Genomic DNA, 15,416 nt, shown 5'->3' on the forward strand with positions numbered 1-15,416 from the left:
TCTCCATTTGTAAGGGTGTATTCCTTTCTGTACCAGGGAGAGGAGGATTAACTAATTCTCTAAAAATTCTTATCAATAGTGGAAGAGGCACAATCTATGTATCAACCATACCCATAACAACCATTATTGTGTTTTGTCTGGTAATCTCCCCCAATTGTATTCCCCTCCCCTCTAATATCTTTTTCTTGGGGGGGGTCTTTAGTTGGAGATGGTATTTAAGGTGATGGCTTGGGCGCCTGAGTGGCTCAGTTGTTAAACATCTGCCTTAGGCTCAGGTCATGATCCCAGGGTCCTGGGATCAAGCCCTGCATCGGGTTCCCTACTCAGCGGGAAGCCTGCTTCTCCCTCTCCCACTCCCTCTGCTTGTGTTCCCTCTCTCGCTGTGTCTCTCTCTGTCAAATAAATAAGTAAAATCTTTAAAAAAAATAAGGTGATGGCTTGGACCATTTAGAGGAGTTATTCAGTTTTTCTGGGTATCTTTTATGTATACAGGAGGTATACGTGTTGTTAAATTTCTGTTTTTCTCCTGTTTATCTGTATTTTTATTCTGAGGTGGGGGGTGGGGAGTTTAGCTAAGAAACTTGAAGGGTAAAGGGAAAATTATTTTTCCTCCCCTACAAGTTTGGTGATCACTGAAGGGACACGCTGAGACACCATACTCGCTCTGGAGTCTGCAGATGGGATCCTGGAAATTGATACATATCACGCTAAGAAAATAAATTTTTATGTACATTGCAACATGCAGCAGATGGAATATGCACTTGGTTATTTTAGTATTCACTAGTAGAAATTTCAAATGATTAGTACAACACACATTACCTACCTTATATTAAACTCTAAAATCACAGAAAGATATAGCAATAAGAAAATGTAAATAAAATAGTTCATATTTGATATATTCCAGGGAGACTTTCAAATTCATTGGGCAACACCTCCATAGAAAATATTTATGTGAAAATGACTTCCATTCCTATGCATCCTCTCACAAATGTATCTCTTTTACTAAAAGTAACAACACTGAATTGGACTGCATTCTTTTTGTAACTATGTATTTTTTACAAATAAATAATAATCAGAAAGTTATGAAGCCATTATAATTATACTGCCCCAGGGTCTACACCCTGCACCTTATTATACCTATAACAGTATGTCAAATGCCTGTAGAATAATTTGGTACATAAATGAGAACATCATTAGATAAAATGAGGGTGTATAAAGTCCCAGAATAAAGTAATTGTGCAATCTAGATTCAATTTACAGAAGAAATGAATAGTAAATATGAGTCATTGAAACATAATTAGAAGGTAAAATAAAATCTTGGAGAAATGACAAAATGTCATTCTGAACCAAACCAAGCCCAAAAAGCAACTTAGAGAAACAAAGACAAATTCTCCCTTGGGCCTTAAGTGAAAGGCATGATCTCTAGCATAAGAGGACAGCCCTTTCAGAGAAGCTTCTCTAATGCAGTGATAAGTAGGTACAGTAGTAAATAGGCAAATCAAAATTAATTCCCATATACATTCAGCCATGTTAGGAAACACCTTAGGAAAAGGAGTTTTGAGGAAATTTGAGGCATTTGAGGAATCAGCAAATACTTCCAAAAGTTTAAGAAAGGAATATATTCTTTTTCAAAAGTCCAAGAATCCATAGATATGGGGCAGCATGCCTAGATCTAGTAGATATGTTACAAATATTTTTTTGAAAGTATAAAAAAGGGAGTGGGGAAGGACACCTGGGTGATGCAGTCAGTTAAGCATCTGACTCTTGGTTTTGGCTCAGGTCATGATCTCAGAGTTCTGAGATGGAACCCCATGTGGGGTTCCACACTCAGCAGGGAGTCTGCTTCTCTCCCTCCCCTTCTACTCCTCCCCCCACTCGTGTGTGTGCTCTCTCTCTCTCTCTCTCAAATAAATAAACAAATATTTTAAAGGGGGGAGTGGGGGAAGAGACAGGTTTGTCTTCCAAAATAGGCATAATGGCTGGCTATATACCATTACCCAAAGGTGTGTCTCAGTTATCTATTCCTGCCCCATAACTTAGTGGTTTAAAATAATAAGCATTTTATTTGTTCATGATTTGTCATCAATTTGGGCTAGTTCTTCTGCTGGTCTCATTTGTGGTCATTCCTGTGACTATAATTACCTGGAAGCTCAATTATATGCGGATGCTGTAAGGAGGCGTCATTCGCATGTCTTGCCATTGGTGCTGGCTGTCAGCCAGGCCACTTGTTTCCAGAGGAGACCCCAGGCTTCTTCACATGATGGTAACATTTTTTTCCAGGAGGGCAAGAGTGAGGGGTGTATGATCTCTGGAGGATTCAGCTTGGAAGATATACCACACATTACTTCTGCCACACCTATTGCTCAAAGCAAGTTGCAAAGCCAGTCCAGATTCAAGGGGAAGGCAAATAGACATCTACTCTTGATGGGAATACCTGTAATGAATTTGTGGCCATATTGAGTTCACCAGAGGAAGTAAGAAAGTAAATCACAGATGGGCACACACCACAGGGCTTAATCTAGAAAATGGTCTGTTTTGCCAACAAATATATCTATGCTTAAGCATCAGATTTTGGCTGACTGTCAGGCCCCTCTGTCATTGAAATAACAGCATAGAAATCTGGATTCAAGATGACAAAATGAATTTGTTATTTGACTTTTTTTCTGGCCCGGTCTCAAAGGAAGGAGGTAACTGGGGGTAAAGACTGAAGCACTCATTAATGACAGTAACAGCTGCACAAATAACATAGTAATGGGAATAAGAGTTAAGTGGAATGCAGAGCACAATTAGACAAATGCAAACATTTTCATGATAAATGATCATTAATGATCTCCAAGTTCCTCCTGATCCTAACATTTACAGAATCCTCTGATTCTTCAGTACTAGGAAAAGTGCTACAGGGAACAATTATTTATTAATTACTTAAGATATACCAGCTAGTTTACACTGGCTTGCAATACACTTTTGCAGATGGGAACTGGAAATCAGAAAGAGTAAATCACCCAAAATCACACAGTCTAGTTTCACAAAAAACGTTTAGGATATACTTATATCCCAGACCCAGGATCAAACGTTTCTCCATACAAATAGCTACCAAATCCCCTAATGGGTAACCATAAAGTCTTTCATAAACTTCCAGATATAAAATATGGTAATTCATAGACTACCATAAAGGAAAAGAAATTAAGAATAAGGTGCATATCCAGAGGATGGCCTTAGTCCTTGACGAAGGTTAAAAACACATTTATGTAACAATCAACAGAAAATAGCTTTAAGAGGCAGCTGAAAATGGACTTCTCCTAAGTATAGCAGATACAGCCTCTTTAGAATCAGAAGTATTTAAATTTGAATTTTAGCCCTATCATCTATTAGTCATATAATCATGGACAAGTAAGTTAACTGCCCTTAGCCTCAACTTGCTCCTCCAAAAAAAGGAATATAATCACACTTAAGTTGTAGGTTCATTGCATGGATTAGAAGAAAGTAAAAACCAACAGCGCTTGGCACAGAGAATATTCTCAGAAAATTTACTTATGATGATGATCATCATCATCTATTATATTTATTATCCAAGATATATTAGCATTTTTCAGTACTACTTTCCATATAAACTACATGAAGGAAAACTCATGCGCTTTCCTTAGCAGAGGAGGTCTTGAAATATTATTCATCCTCAGGCTCTTAGTTCACAAAGATAGCTAACGATCTTGTCATTTTGTTAATAAGTTCCCACCACTGAGTTAAAAAAGAAAACACACCCACTGAAAAAGTTTGCTATATGAGAGCAAGGAAATTAAAAAAAAAAAAAAAATCAACGAAAAATCACACAGACAGGGGCGCCTGGGTGGCTCAGTTGGTAAAGCGACTGCCTTCGGCTCAGGTCATGTCATGATCCTGGAGTCCCAGGATCGAGTCCCACATCAGGCTCCCTGCTCAGCGGCGGGTCTGCTTCTCCCTCTGACCCTCTTCCCTCTCATGCTCTCTGTCTCTCATTCTCTCTCTCAAATAAATAAATAAAATCTTTAAAAAAAAAAAGAAAAATCACACAGACAGGAAAGAAAAGAAGTTGGGGAAATTTTCATATCAGTACAAACTGCCTTAAACATGCCGTGGATTGGTCCCTAAGGGCTTTCCACAATCACTAACATATACAACAAAGACCTGAAATCGTTAAGAAACAGTTAACTATTTAGAATTGGTGAGTCAATTTTAATAACTATTAGCATTGGCATTAAAAGTAAAACTTTTAAAAGAATCATTTTTAAACATGATGCCTAAAAAGAATAACATTCAAGGTTATGGAGAATGTTGATAGACAAATGAGTTGAAGACTCATCCTGCAAGGATACCAGACAAAGGGAGTTTTACTGTTATTTCCTTCTGTATTCAGATTATTTTCCCCTTATTAGAAATCAGGTGACCTCATATGGAGGCTGGAGAAACTGTTGGGAGCGTCCATATGAGGTAATTTTATTCAGTTATGGAGGAGGTAACACAAACTGACTTGGTAAATATTCTAGAAATCAGTATCATCTAGGTTTAAGGGTAAATTAAGATGCAAAGACGTAAGAGTATCATCAAGACTGACTCAGGACTAGGATTGTCTCTCTGAGAGAATATTTGTTTCTCACTCTAGATCACAGCTTCCCCAGAGTAGCTTCTACGCCATTTGGCTTTTGTGTCTCATAGGAGAAATAGTTACTTAGCAGAATAGGGAAGCATGCATTAAATGACGAATAAATGTTTTTAAAAGAATCAAAGAAGCCTTGAGTCATTCTTTTCTAGATCAGAGAGCCCAAGATGCAGCCAGATCCTTCCATCACCTTAGGATAAGATGAAAATCTACTCTTCTTATCTTGCTCCATTTCATTGTTTCTCATATACATTACGAATACTACTATATTTGTTACTTTTTCTCTCAATATTTAGTGGAAAAGAATTAAGTAATTTGACCATTATGAGCAAATCATATGATGATAGGCTGAGAAATATAACATGATATGAAAGTGATCTCAGATATCTTTTTTTTAAGATTTTATTTATTCATTTAAGAGAGAGAGACAGAGACAGAGATAGAGAAAGCACAAGCAGGGGGAGAGGCAGAGGGAGAGGGAGAAGCAGACTCCCCACTGAGTTGGGAGCTGCAACATGGGGCTCAATCCCAGGACCTGGAGATCATGACCTGAGCCGAAGGCAGACGCCCAACCATTTGAGCCAGCCAGGCGCCCCAATCTCAGATATCTTCACTAGTGTCTAGACTCAGAATGGCAAATAATTTTAATCTCATGACAGAACTTGGATTGATGAGTTGTAGCATATTAGAGGTATATGTTAAGAACTCCAATGCCTTGTTTGGGCTCAAAAGGAGAGAAGGCATTGATCAAATAGGTAGTGTGACAAGAGTGCTGGATAGTCGATTACAGCATAGCATGTACCTGCTTTCTCTGTTCCAAAAGCAAGGAAATAATGGTTCTGCTCAATGTTATGCTAGTCAAGCCGCATGGTTTGCTGGAGTGGCTATCACACTTCCATGTAAGGTGAGACAAACAAACTGGAGGTAGTGATAAAGACATATGATAGATAACATTTATTGAGTATAAAAGGTAAAGGCCTTGAAATCATGACACATAGAAAACTATCCCAAATCAGTTTAGGTCTAGTTATGTTTATTTATTTTATTATTTTTTGTTAAAGATTTTATTTATTTATTTGAGAAAGGATGAGAGCGGGGAGGGTCAGAGGGAGAAGCAGGGAGAAGCTGAGTGCAGGGACCCTAATGTGGGGCTCGATCCAGGACTCTGGTCATGACCTGAGCCAAAGGCCAATGCTTAACCAACTGAGCCACCCAGGCACCCAGGTCGAGTTACGTTTAATCATAAACAAAGCAATCATGGTTTGGGGATCTCAAGTAACCCAGTTTAAATATTTGAGGCATTGTCATTGGGAATTAGACTTATTGTGTGCCTCTCCTCCCATATTAAAATTAATTACAAGCCAAGGATGTCAGATGTTTGGCTCAACTCCAAAAATAAATTTGATAATATGCCTATACAAAAATGGAATAATCCAGTTTAGGTGGAGTGATTTTAGAATAACTGAAGGTACTCAAGCTTAGTCAAGATGACCACTTGGCAGGGATGCTTTAGATAAAATTTAAATTGAACAGATGTCAGAGTAACCCAGAGAGTTTATGATGCCAGACCCATCAAGGGGTAAAATGAATTTAAATTTGAATGTCTTGGGTAAATCATGCACTCACCAGTGTACCAGAGATCCTTCAACCTATAATTTCTTTAACCCAGCCAGATTTCCTGTTCTTTTTTTTTTTTAACATTACATTTACATTTTTACATTTACATCTGCTTGGTTTCTGAAGAGAGTGGACTGTGTGGTGCTTGTTTGGATGAGCTTTAGCATTCCCTGGAGCCCTGAGGGTCTAAGATCCCAAGCATAGGCTTTGACCTCATCCAATCACTACCCCTTTAGTTTTCTCATTTACCCTCAGGATAGCTAATGATGAAATGATAATGATGATGGCAATGATGATGGTAATGATAGCAGTTAAGTGTCTTTTATTATTAGCTTCATCTTATAGGTGAGGACACTAAGGCTCAGAGAGGTTACAAGACTTGCTCAAGGTTACATAAGCCTAAGACATAGGTTTGTGAAATCCCAAAGTTCATGCTTCTAACTACTGCACAATATCAACCTACATAAAACACAATAACAATTTCCAAATGTCCTCTTCTCTCTTACTACAAAGCAAAAAAATCAAAATAGAATTAAAAAAATATCAGTTACTTTCAAGCTTATGTATTTGTTTACATCCTTCCTGTTACTAAGACAGTAACTTCCTTGAAGTCAGGATTCAATGTCTCATTATAGGTTGTTAAAGTGCCTGACATTTGAACAGTCAATACATGGCAAATATCCTACATAATTCTTATAAATAACCCTTAAATTTCAATGTAAAGGTAGGCACATTTCTATTAAATGAGACACTTGAAATTAAAATATCCGTGAATAGTAGTGATATAACAGTAACCATGTAGAAAAAAGCATAGGTACTACTCTATGCAGTGTTCACTAACACCATGTAAATAGTATGCATTTATTTTATTGTATTTTATTATGTTATGTTAATCACCATACATTACATCATTAGTTTTTGATGTAGTGTTCCATGATTCATTGTTTGCGTATAACACCCAGTGCTCGATTCAGTATGTGCCCTCTTTAATACCCATCACCAGGCTAACCCATCCCCCCATGCCCCTCCCCTCTAGAACCCTCAGTTTGTTTCTCAGAGTCCATCGTCTCTCATGGTTCGTCTCCCCCTCCGATGTCCCCCCTTCATTCTTCCCTTCCTTCTATCTTCTTTTTTTTTTTTTTAACATATAACATATTTGTTTCAGAGGTACAGGTCTGTGATTCAACAGTCTTACACAATTCACAGTGCTCACCATACACATACCCTCCCCAATGTTGTTATACAAATGCTTTAACACTAATAAATCCACATAAATCATTTAATAACCTAATTTTAATACCATTGAAACAATAAGAAAATGAGGTAATGACTAAGAAAATACCACAGCCTGTATTTCCAAAGAAGAGAAAGTTTTCAGAACAGAGTTGATATGTTCCCACTAATGGGAACTTTAATGCAAATATCTTATAACTTTGGAAGCAACACCACTAAGATTCATGAAAAACCTACTTCAAGACAGGAAATGGGAAGTCAACATGGGGAAAAGAATGCAGGGAGCAACTGAGAATGCATCCTTCAGGTGTCTTTAGTGTCTCCTCAAAAGAGCTGCACAGGGCCAAGTAAGAATAGAGTAATATAAACAACTCTGTTTTGGCTTCTAACTCTGATTAAATACACTAGTTCTAATTGAGTATATATTGAACTAATTAGCGTTTTCTTTCTGTCTTTTTCCAAGAATTCAGAAACTGTTTCCAGAGTTGGAAATAAAAAGATCCTACAACTTTATATATTTATCTTATTACTTCTTTTCTAGACCCTTTCTGCTATAAAATCTAAAATAGGTTCAATATCAGATGGTAATTCTGCAATTGTTCTTCATAACATCAAATTCAAAATATTTCTTTGGAAGGTTTTTTAAAGCAGTGAATTGCATATATGCTCCCACAAAGAAAAGAATAACATGAGGTTTGCGGTTAGACAGATTTCTTTCATAAAAAGATATATATTATCTAGGAAGACTCAGATTAATCAATTCACATTTTCTTCCCAATGTGACCAAGTTTGTAACTTAATAAAAATAGGCCATCAAAGCCAATTTCTGAGAAACCTTACTGATATAGCTTGTAGTGTAATAATAAAGCCCTTTCGTGTGGTTTACTTGGTATCAGCAAGATGATAGTGTATTTATGTAACCATGTAATTCCATTATAATTTTCTCTCACTTGCTAACCATCTTCATAATTAGTATTAAATTATGTCATAGTTCAGTAAAAAGCATTCTGTCAGAACAGTATCTATCAGAATACCATGATGAAAATCTTTAAAATGGCATTAACTAACTCTGAATTAAATTCTTACATTTCTATCTCTTGTTATACTTATACGAAACTGGAGTTTTCATAATAACATACAGTTTATGTTGATAGGGCATAACAAAAATGGTTCACTTCCAACCAGAATAGCTTCAATACTGATAAACATAATTCTTCTTAATTTCACCATGCACACACCATGTAATGGACAAATTATTACTGCCTTAGGTTTTAAATAGTCCTCACTGATTGAAGGATGCCACAGGAATAAAAATGTGGTCTGTAGAAATATAATAAGTAGTCTCACTTTCAAGGTTTATTAACAAGGCAGAGCTATGCACATGTGTGTCAGTGGAATGATGTAGCAAAATTACCTGTTAGTCATATATCCTATTTATTTAAAGGCCTAAATTCATATATTTATTCTTTAATAAAACATAAAAGTTAGAACTGATTCCCCTATACACAAAACTCTGAAAGTTATGTCAATATGTTACTTTCCTAAGTAAATAAAAAAATAACAATCCCTGAGATGAGTTAATAGATTAGTCAGTTAAGCCACTAGAAAGTTTTAAGTAGTCTTCCTCCAACCTCAAAATGGGCACATATTTATTAGCAATCTTATTCATTGTAATTTTTTCTTAAAATAACTGAATAGATCTGATATGGAGCTTATTACAGAGTAGTTTTATGTAGAGGCAGGGACATTGTTAGATATCTGCAAGCATCTCATCCCAACCACAAAACAACACAGCAAGAGTATCAGCAGAAAGCGAGGTCCTAATTTCACCAGCTAGAAAAGTCAGCAAAACTACCAAGCCTAAAGTGCTTCAAGCAGCAAGAGGAAACAGAACACTGGTTTAAATGAACAAAAGGGAACTGATGGTCATTCAGGAAAAAGATGAAAGGCAGATATAACATATGATGGTCACTTAAACACCAAGAATGCATTTAATGACAGAGAAGACAAAAATGATGGAAGAGGGGACAGTTCTCCTTCACGTGACCACAGCTCTTGCTATCCCCTCATGAGAAAAAAGGGAAAAAAATTCACCTCTGGCTGGTATTAGTCAAAGATATATCTTAATAAACCCCTCCCAAATCACTCAAAACACAGGAATCTCATATTTCAAAATTGAAGTAGATAGGCATGTGTGTGTATATTTGTATATACATCACATGTTTGGAGAGGAAAAGAGGTGTGTGAAGACAGAGGACTGGTGTTGCTCAAGGTCATTCTCCTCTTGAAAAGAGAAAAGGAAAAAGTGACTAAAAGAAATGGTCTGGGGGACAGGAGTCAAGTGGCAAGTTCTTCCCACCTGCCTATAGGCTCACCTCAGTTCCCATGGGTGTCCTGACTGCCCTATTTTTCTGCCCCTCTCGCTGGTAAGCATAAGAGAGACTAAAAGGAAGGAACATTTTGCTGGGAAATTTCCTATTAACACCTGACAGTCTTAACCCATTAGTGAAACAAGCCAGCTCCATCTAAGCACAAGATCAGTGGACTCAGATCTTCAAACTACCTGGTGTGTACCTCTCTGTCACTCCAACAAGGGAGAAGGGAAGGGAGGCAGAAATCTCCATTTTTAAGTAACTTCTATGTATATATTAAGAAACTCTGTGCAAGGAGGCCTATTTGGTTTTGACATTCCACCTAACTCCCATCTGCACAAGTGAATGGCGTTTTGAAACATGAATCACACCATAATCTACGTTTAGGCTTCTAAGCACTCAACAATCAGTTAATGCATTTGTTTTGCCTTCCCTCAGGATGAGGACACAAAGACAAGGCTTAACCTGCAGAATAGTGAAAAGGCCAGAGAGAAGTGAAATGAGGAGGGAGATGTAGAAAACGCATTATTTCCCCAGGTACTTAATATTCCGCACCAGCATTCCTTCTTTCTTGAGTACCCTCTAAAGAGGTATGCCTTATTTGCTAACAAATATTATGAGTATGATATAGTTTCTGTTGTAATAATATTCTGGAGAAATCTGGGGGACAAAGAAGTGTCTTTGTGAGATTGTTAGTACACACCAATCAGTTTTCTGACCAGGATTTGCTGAGTGATGGGGGAATACATATACACTAACCTAAAAAGAAGATAAAAGAAACGAAAAACCCCTCACCTAATTCCTCCCAAATTCCCACGTATTTTTAGTTTTTATTCAGGCAGTACCCTTTTCTTTGTGAGTCTACAGAGAGTAGAGTGTGGACTTGCTTTATTGTTAAAGTCGAGTTACCCTCGGTATCCTTTCTTGGTTCTCCCTAGAGCTGGAACTTACAGAGCAAATCTATCTGGAGAGTGGCCCTCACCGCCTTCACGTTTATTGGGCACGGGGGTGGGGGGAGGAGGAGTTGTCTTTTCAGTGGTATTCCAACTGGAGAGAAAACAAGAGTATAAATGACCTAATTAAATCCAGGAGAGCAAGAGGGAGAAAAGAGAGAGGAAAAATCGGAAATCTAGGAAAAACACGCTTAGTTTCAGGTTTTGAATCCTGAGAAATCGTGCAATATTTGAGTATCAAGGCGTTTTTGCAGCCAGCTTTCCTTCTATGTTCTTGAATATTCATTTACAAGGGGGTGGAGGATTGCAGGCGCAGGAAGTCAGGCAGGACTTCACTGCCCTCCACGCGTCTCTCTCCACCTCCCTCTCACATCCAGGCCGCCACCTCAGCCACGATGCGCCTACCGTCTGCCGGGGGGCCTGCTGAGCTCTCCTGCCCCTCCCCAAAAAGTGTCCACGAGGGCCTGGCAGCTGCAGTGGCGGAGCCCAGCCCCCAAGCCCGCTGCATATACGGCCTTGTAGCACCACCAGCCTGCGAGGGCTGCAGCAGCAGCCGAGCCCAGGCTCCAGAGGAGTCAGGAACATCAACGCGCAGGGACAGCAAGAGCAGCTAGCTAGTGGCCAGCTTGTAGTCTGCAAATGCCATCATATGGATATCTATAGAAACGCAGCAAGCAGAGAAAAAGAGGCAGCGCCCCGACACTTTCTAAGCGGCTTTAGCATCTCCAGTGGCTGCCTCCAAGAGCAGGGCGCCTTGTTCGGCCGGGCCAAATCTTCTCCGCTGGGTGCACCCAGCAGGCAGCTACCGAAGGCAGGACACAAACGAGCACTCCTTAGCTGAATTATTCAGACCGCCTTCACTATGGAATAAAACATTGATGAGACTACTTTGCAAGTGCTTTATCTTGTTAATCCCAATGGTCTCGAGAAAGGAGTGAAATTTCTGGAGGGAGACGCAGAGGTGATGGAAAAAGGAAATGAGAGAAATAAGGTGCAAGGGTAAGGGGCTTTGGAAGTTCGCTAAATTTGTTCTGACTCGGCAAGCCATGGGAATCTCCGTTTTAACGTATCAGACCCAATATGTTAATTAGGCAGTCGCAAATCCACCCTATTCCTTGTAAATCAATGCACTGGCAAGAATTTTCAAAATACATATTATACAGAAACAAGCAAACCAAAACCAACCAAACAAACCACGCGCACACAAGCTCCACAACAGAGACAATATAGCTGGGGATGGCATTGGGGTGGTGGTTATGGTTTTAGCCTTGCTCCTCTAGATATAAAAATGACTTCTTTCATGGATCTATTTTGTCTTATCTAAGCAAACGCTCGCAGTTAAATACCATATATCAGCACACACGCCCGTGACAATGAATTCCCTTTCAAGCAAAGCAAGTTCCAAGAAAACTCCATTTCAGATTAAAGTCTCCAGATGCGTAATTTACAACTACTAAAGGATCTGGTAAGCTCCTCCACAATAAGGAAAGGAAAACAATCTGGCACCAGAGGTAGAGAAGGGTCAAAACGATCCTTGCCTGAAATGATGGGTGGAAACCAAACACCCTCTCGCACTCCACAGTCTGGGGAGGGTTGGATACCAAATGATCCGTGGCAAACATAGCTTGAAGGAAAAATGGAATTTTAATCTCTGGCATCTTCAGACAGGTTCAATATGCCCAGTTTTCCAATATCATCACTTAGGGTGGAGCATATACATATTCCCTTAGCTTTCACTTCTAGATTAAGTGCTCAGGTATAGATTTATATCCCACCTACTAGAAATTTTATTACAACATCACAAAGCGCCCTTGGATATCCAGCCCTTCTTAATGATTTTCGAAACATTAATAAGTAAAGTAGCCTGCAATGCAGATAAGACACTAGAAACAAGATCAGAAGGAAACTGGGTGAGGCGGGTAGTCGTTTGCTTGTTACCTGGTGCCTCTAGAGGAAAAGACGGTCGTAGGAGGACTTTCTGCCCGCAGGTACAATCCCGGCAAGGTGGCTCCAGGTGGCTTTCACAGTCGTACGCGGGTCTCGCTCGTCACTTTGCTGCCCTTTGCCATAGCTCAGCACCCGCATCCTAGGGAGTCCGAAAGGCGGCTCCTGCCACTGCCGCCGCTGCCCGCAGGTCGCGCTGGGTGGGGGATCCGCGGTGATCGCCCCATGAAACCCGCGTTTCTGCGCCCGGGGAGCGGGCAGAGGCAGGGCGGCCGCGCACGCACACACAGACACACTCAAACACACACACACTCACACACGCACACAGGCGCGCGCGCACTCGCATTCACTCTTGCACACGCACATCCAGCACAGCACGGGGAGGGAGAAAAAAGGAGGGGACTGGTCCTTCTCACGATCGGCTTTGATGCCCACCGGACCACAGGCAGAAAAGAGAGTGGTTTGACATCGCCTTTTGATCACGTTTCCTTCAAGTTCTCCTCCAACCCAAATCCACGTAATTCAAGAGCTGGTGACATTTTGGTGGGGAGGAGAGAGCCGGGAAAGGGCTGAGGAAGAGTCGGGGATTTTGTTAAGCAGTTTGAAAAGCAATTCTTGTTACCTTGTTTGTACAGAAACCAGCTCGAAGGGCTGAACTTTTGGCTCCAGATGATGTGGCCCGAAACATAAATATCCTTCTGGCCAAGGCAGGAAGGTCTAGATGCACGGAAACAAGACGGCTACAAGACCCTCTGGTGACCTTGTGATGTACCTGGAAGCAAGTTAATACTGGCGCTTTCCAAGTCTCTGCGTAAAGCGATCCACACACACGGGTCCACAGCAAGGCAGCGGTTCCGAATCCAGCCGGAGAAATGGGTCTGGGCGTCCTCCCTGCTCTTCGAGAACCTGGGCATCGAGGGGGCACCGACGAGTTAACAACATTTGCTTCTGTGCAGTTGGATAAAAGACAGTCAAATGCATCAGAGAGGCGCGCGCGCGCGCACACACACACACACACACACAGCTAGCTGGACAGCGGCTTACAAAAAAAAAAAAAAAAAATGCCAAGATGACTTCAAAAAGGTAGAAAAGATCCACAATCTTTTCGGGAAACAGAAGGGTCAGCAGGAAGGTTATGAAAATCACCTCAGGTCTTTCATTCTTCCTCTCTCTGTGTGTGTATTTCCAGAAGGTTTCCTTGGTCGGCCCCACCCCCGTCCAGTTGCGCTTTTTTCTCTGGATAGAAACCGACCGTGCAAAATGGATTATATGGGTGGGTTGTGCTCACAGCCCAAAGCTCCACAGTCAAGAATCCTAAGGGAGCAGCCAGCTGCGAAGCCATTCACATCCTCTAGGGAAAAGGAAAAACACGCGCAAACACACGCACGCACACGCGCGCGCACACACACACACACGAGTCCTCAGTTCGGGCCGCTCTGCACTCGCTGGCCGACTCCCTGCGCTCGGCTGCACACAGCGCCCCGCCCGCTGCTCGCCGCGCCGGGGCCAGTCCGCAGCTCAGGCGTGCGGCTGGCAGCCCAGGTCCCAGCCTGCGACCAGGGCGGGTCCCGGGACCCGGCTCCCCGCGGCAGCCTGTTTGGGCAACCGCAGCCGCCCGGCCAGGAAGGACTGCGTCCCGCGCTGCAGCATGGAGGCGGCCGCGGCGGCGGTGGCGGCGGCGGGCGCGCGGCCGTGGGCCCGGCCCTCGCCGCAATGACGGGAGCTACCGCGCCTCCCAGACTCAGAGTCAGGCGAGACCCCTCCCGGGCCACCGTGTCTCTCTCTGCCCTCGCGCCTCCGAGCCGGGCGAGCTCCGGACTGATTTACCCCAGGCTAGAGGAGAGGGTCCACGAGGTGCCTGCAAATCCTCAGGCAGGGGAGGCGCGGGGGCGTTGCAGGGAGGGGGAGGGGAGAAGGCAGAAAATCTGGAGATAAAGGCGAACTTCTAGGGGCGTCCCCAGCCTCTTGTAAAAGGGAAACTTGCGGACCACCCACTGCCGTCACGGTTACGGGATAACGGAGTGCACCGGGTCAAGCTGCGACTGCTAACAGCGGTGGGAAAAGTCATTAGCTATAACCTCCAGGAAAAATCTGAGACGGAAGGCTGCTGATTTGAGCTCTCTGTCACCTGAGACTGGCCTCATCCAGGGTACCCTTAGTAGTAGTAGGTAGTGGTTGGTTCTCTTACTAATCAGATTGGAAAAGAAGCTGAGAATCAACTCAGCTCAGCCCTAGACATTTTAAGTGCTGCAGGTGGTCAATGTTAGTATGTCAAGGGCAGAAAGCAAACCCAGTAGTCGACATCAGCCAGGCCTGACCACTAAGGTCAGTGGTAAAGAGATCAGATCTGAAGTAGCAAAGAGAAGGGTGGTAGGGAGAACGCTGGACTGGGCCCTGGCGGAGAGGGGTCGAGGGGCCGGCATTTCTCCTGACTCTGCCAAAACTCCTGGAGCTTCTCTCCTAGACCCTACCCTCACTCCCTCCAGTTTGGAAAAAGCTTCCTTCCAGGAACCCCCAGTGAAATCGCTGAGCCTTTCTACTGGAGCCAGGAAACCCTTTCACTTCTCTTTGATGGGTTCTCCAGCACTCGGTCTTCGGCCCCAGCGGGCACCTTCTCTTTTAGCTCAGATCTCGGCTGGCCCGGACAGCAGTCAGAACCCAAAG

The 15,416-nt window shown here is 42.0% G+C and overlaps 1 protein-coding gene across 7 annotated transcripts in view; it reads right to left on the reverse strand.

Annotated features, from left to right (window-relative positions):
* Nucleotides 1-14,348, reverse strand: part of LRFN5 (leucine rich repeat and fibronectin type III domain containing 5) — a 243,369-nt gene extending 229,021 nt beyond the window's left edge. For 5 of the 7 annotated variants that reach the window (XR_004820111.1, XM_035727853.1, XM_035727850.1 and 2 more), the window contains exon 1: nucleotides 12,747-14,348. The gene's annotated coding sequence lies outside the window, so the exon portion shown is untranslated. The remainder of the gene's footprint in view (nucleotides 1-12,746) is intronic. The other 2 variants (XM_035727851.1, XM_035727852.1) reach the window with 2 other exon arrangements.
* Nucleotides 14,349-15,416: the final 1,068 nt, after the last annotated feature.

This window comes from Zalophus californianus, chromosome 6, assembly GCF_009762305.2.
Source record: "Zalophus californianus isolate mZalCal1 chromosome 6, mZalCal1.pri.v2, whole genome shotgun sequence".
In the NCBI taxonomy this organism is placed as follows: domain Eukaryota; kingdom Metazoa; phylum Chordata; class Mammalia; order Carnivora; family Otariidae; genus Zalophus; species Zalophus californianus.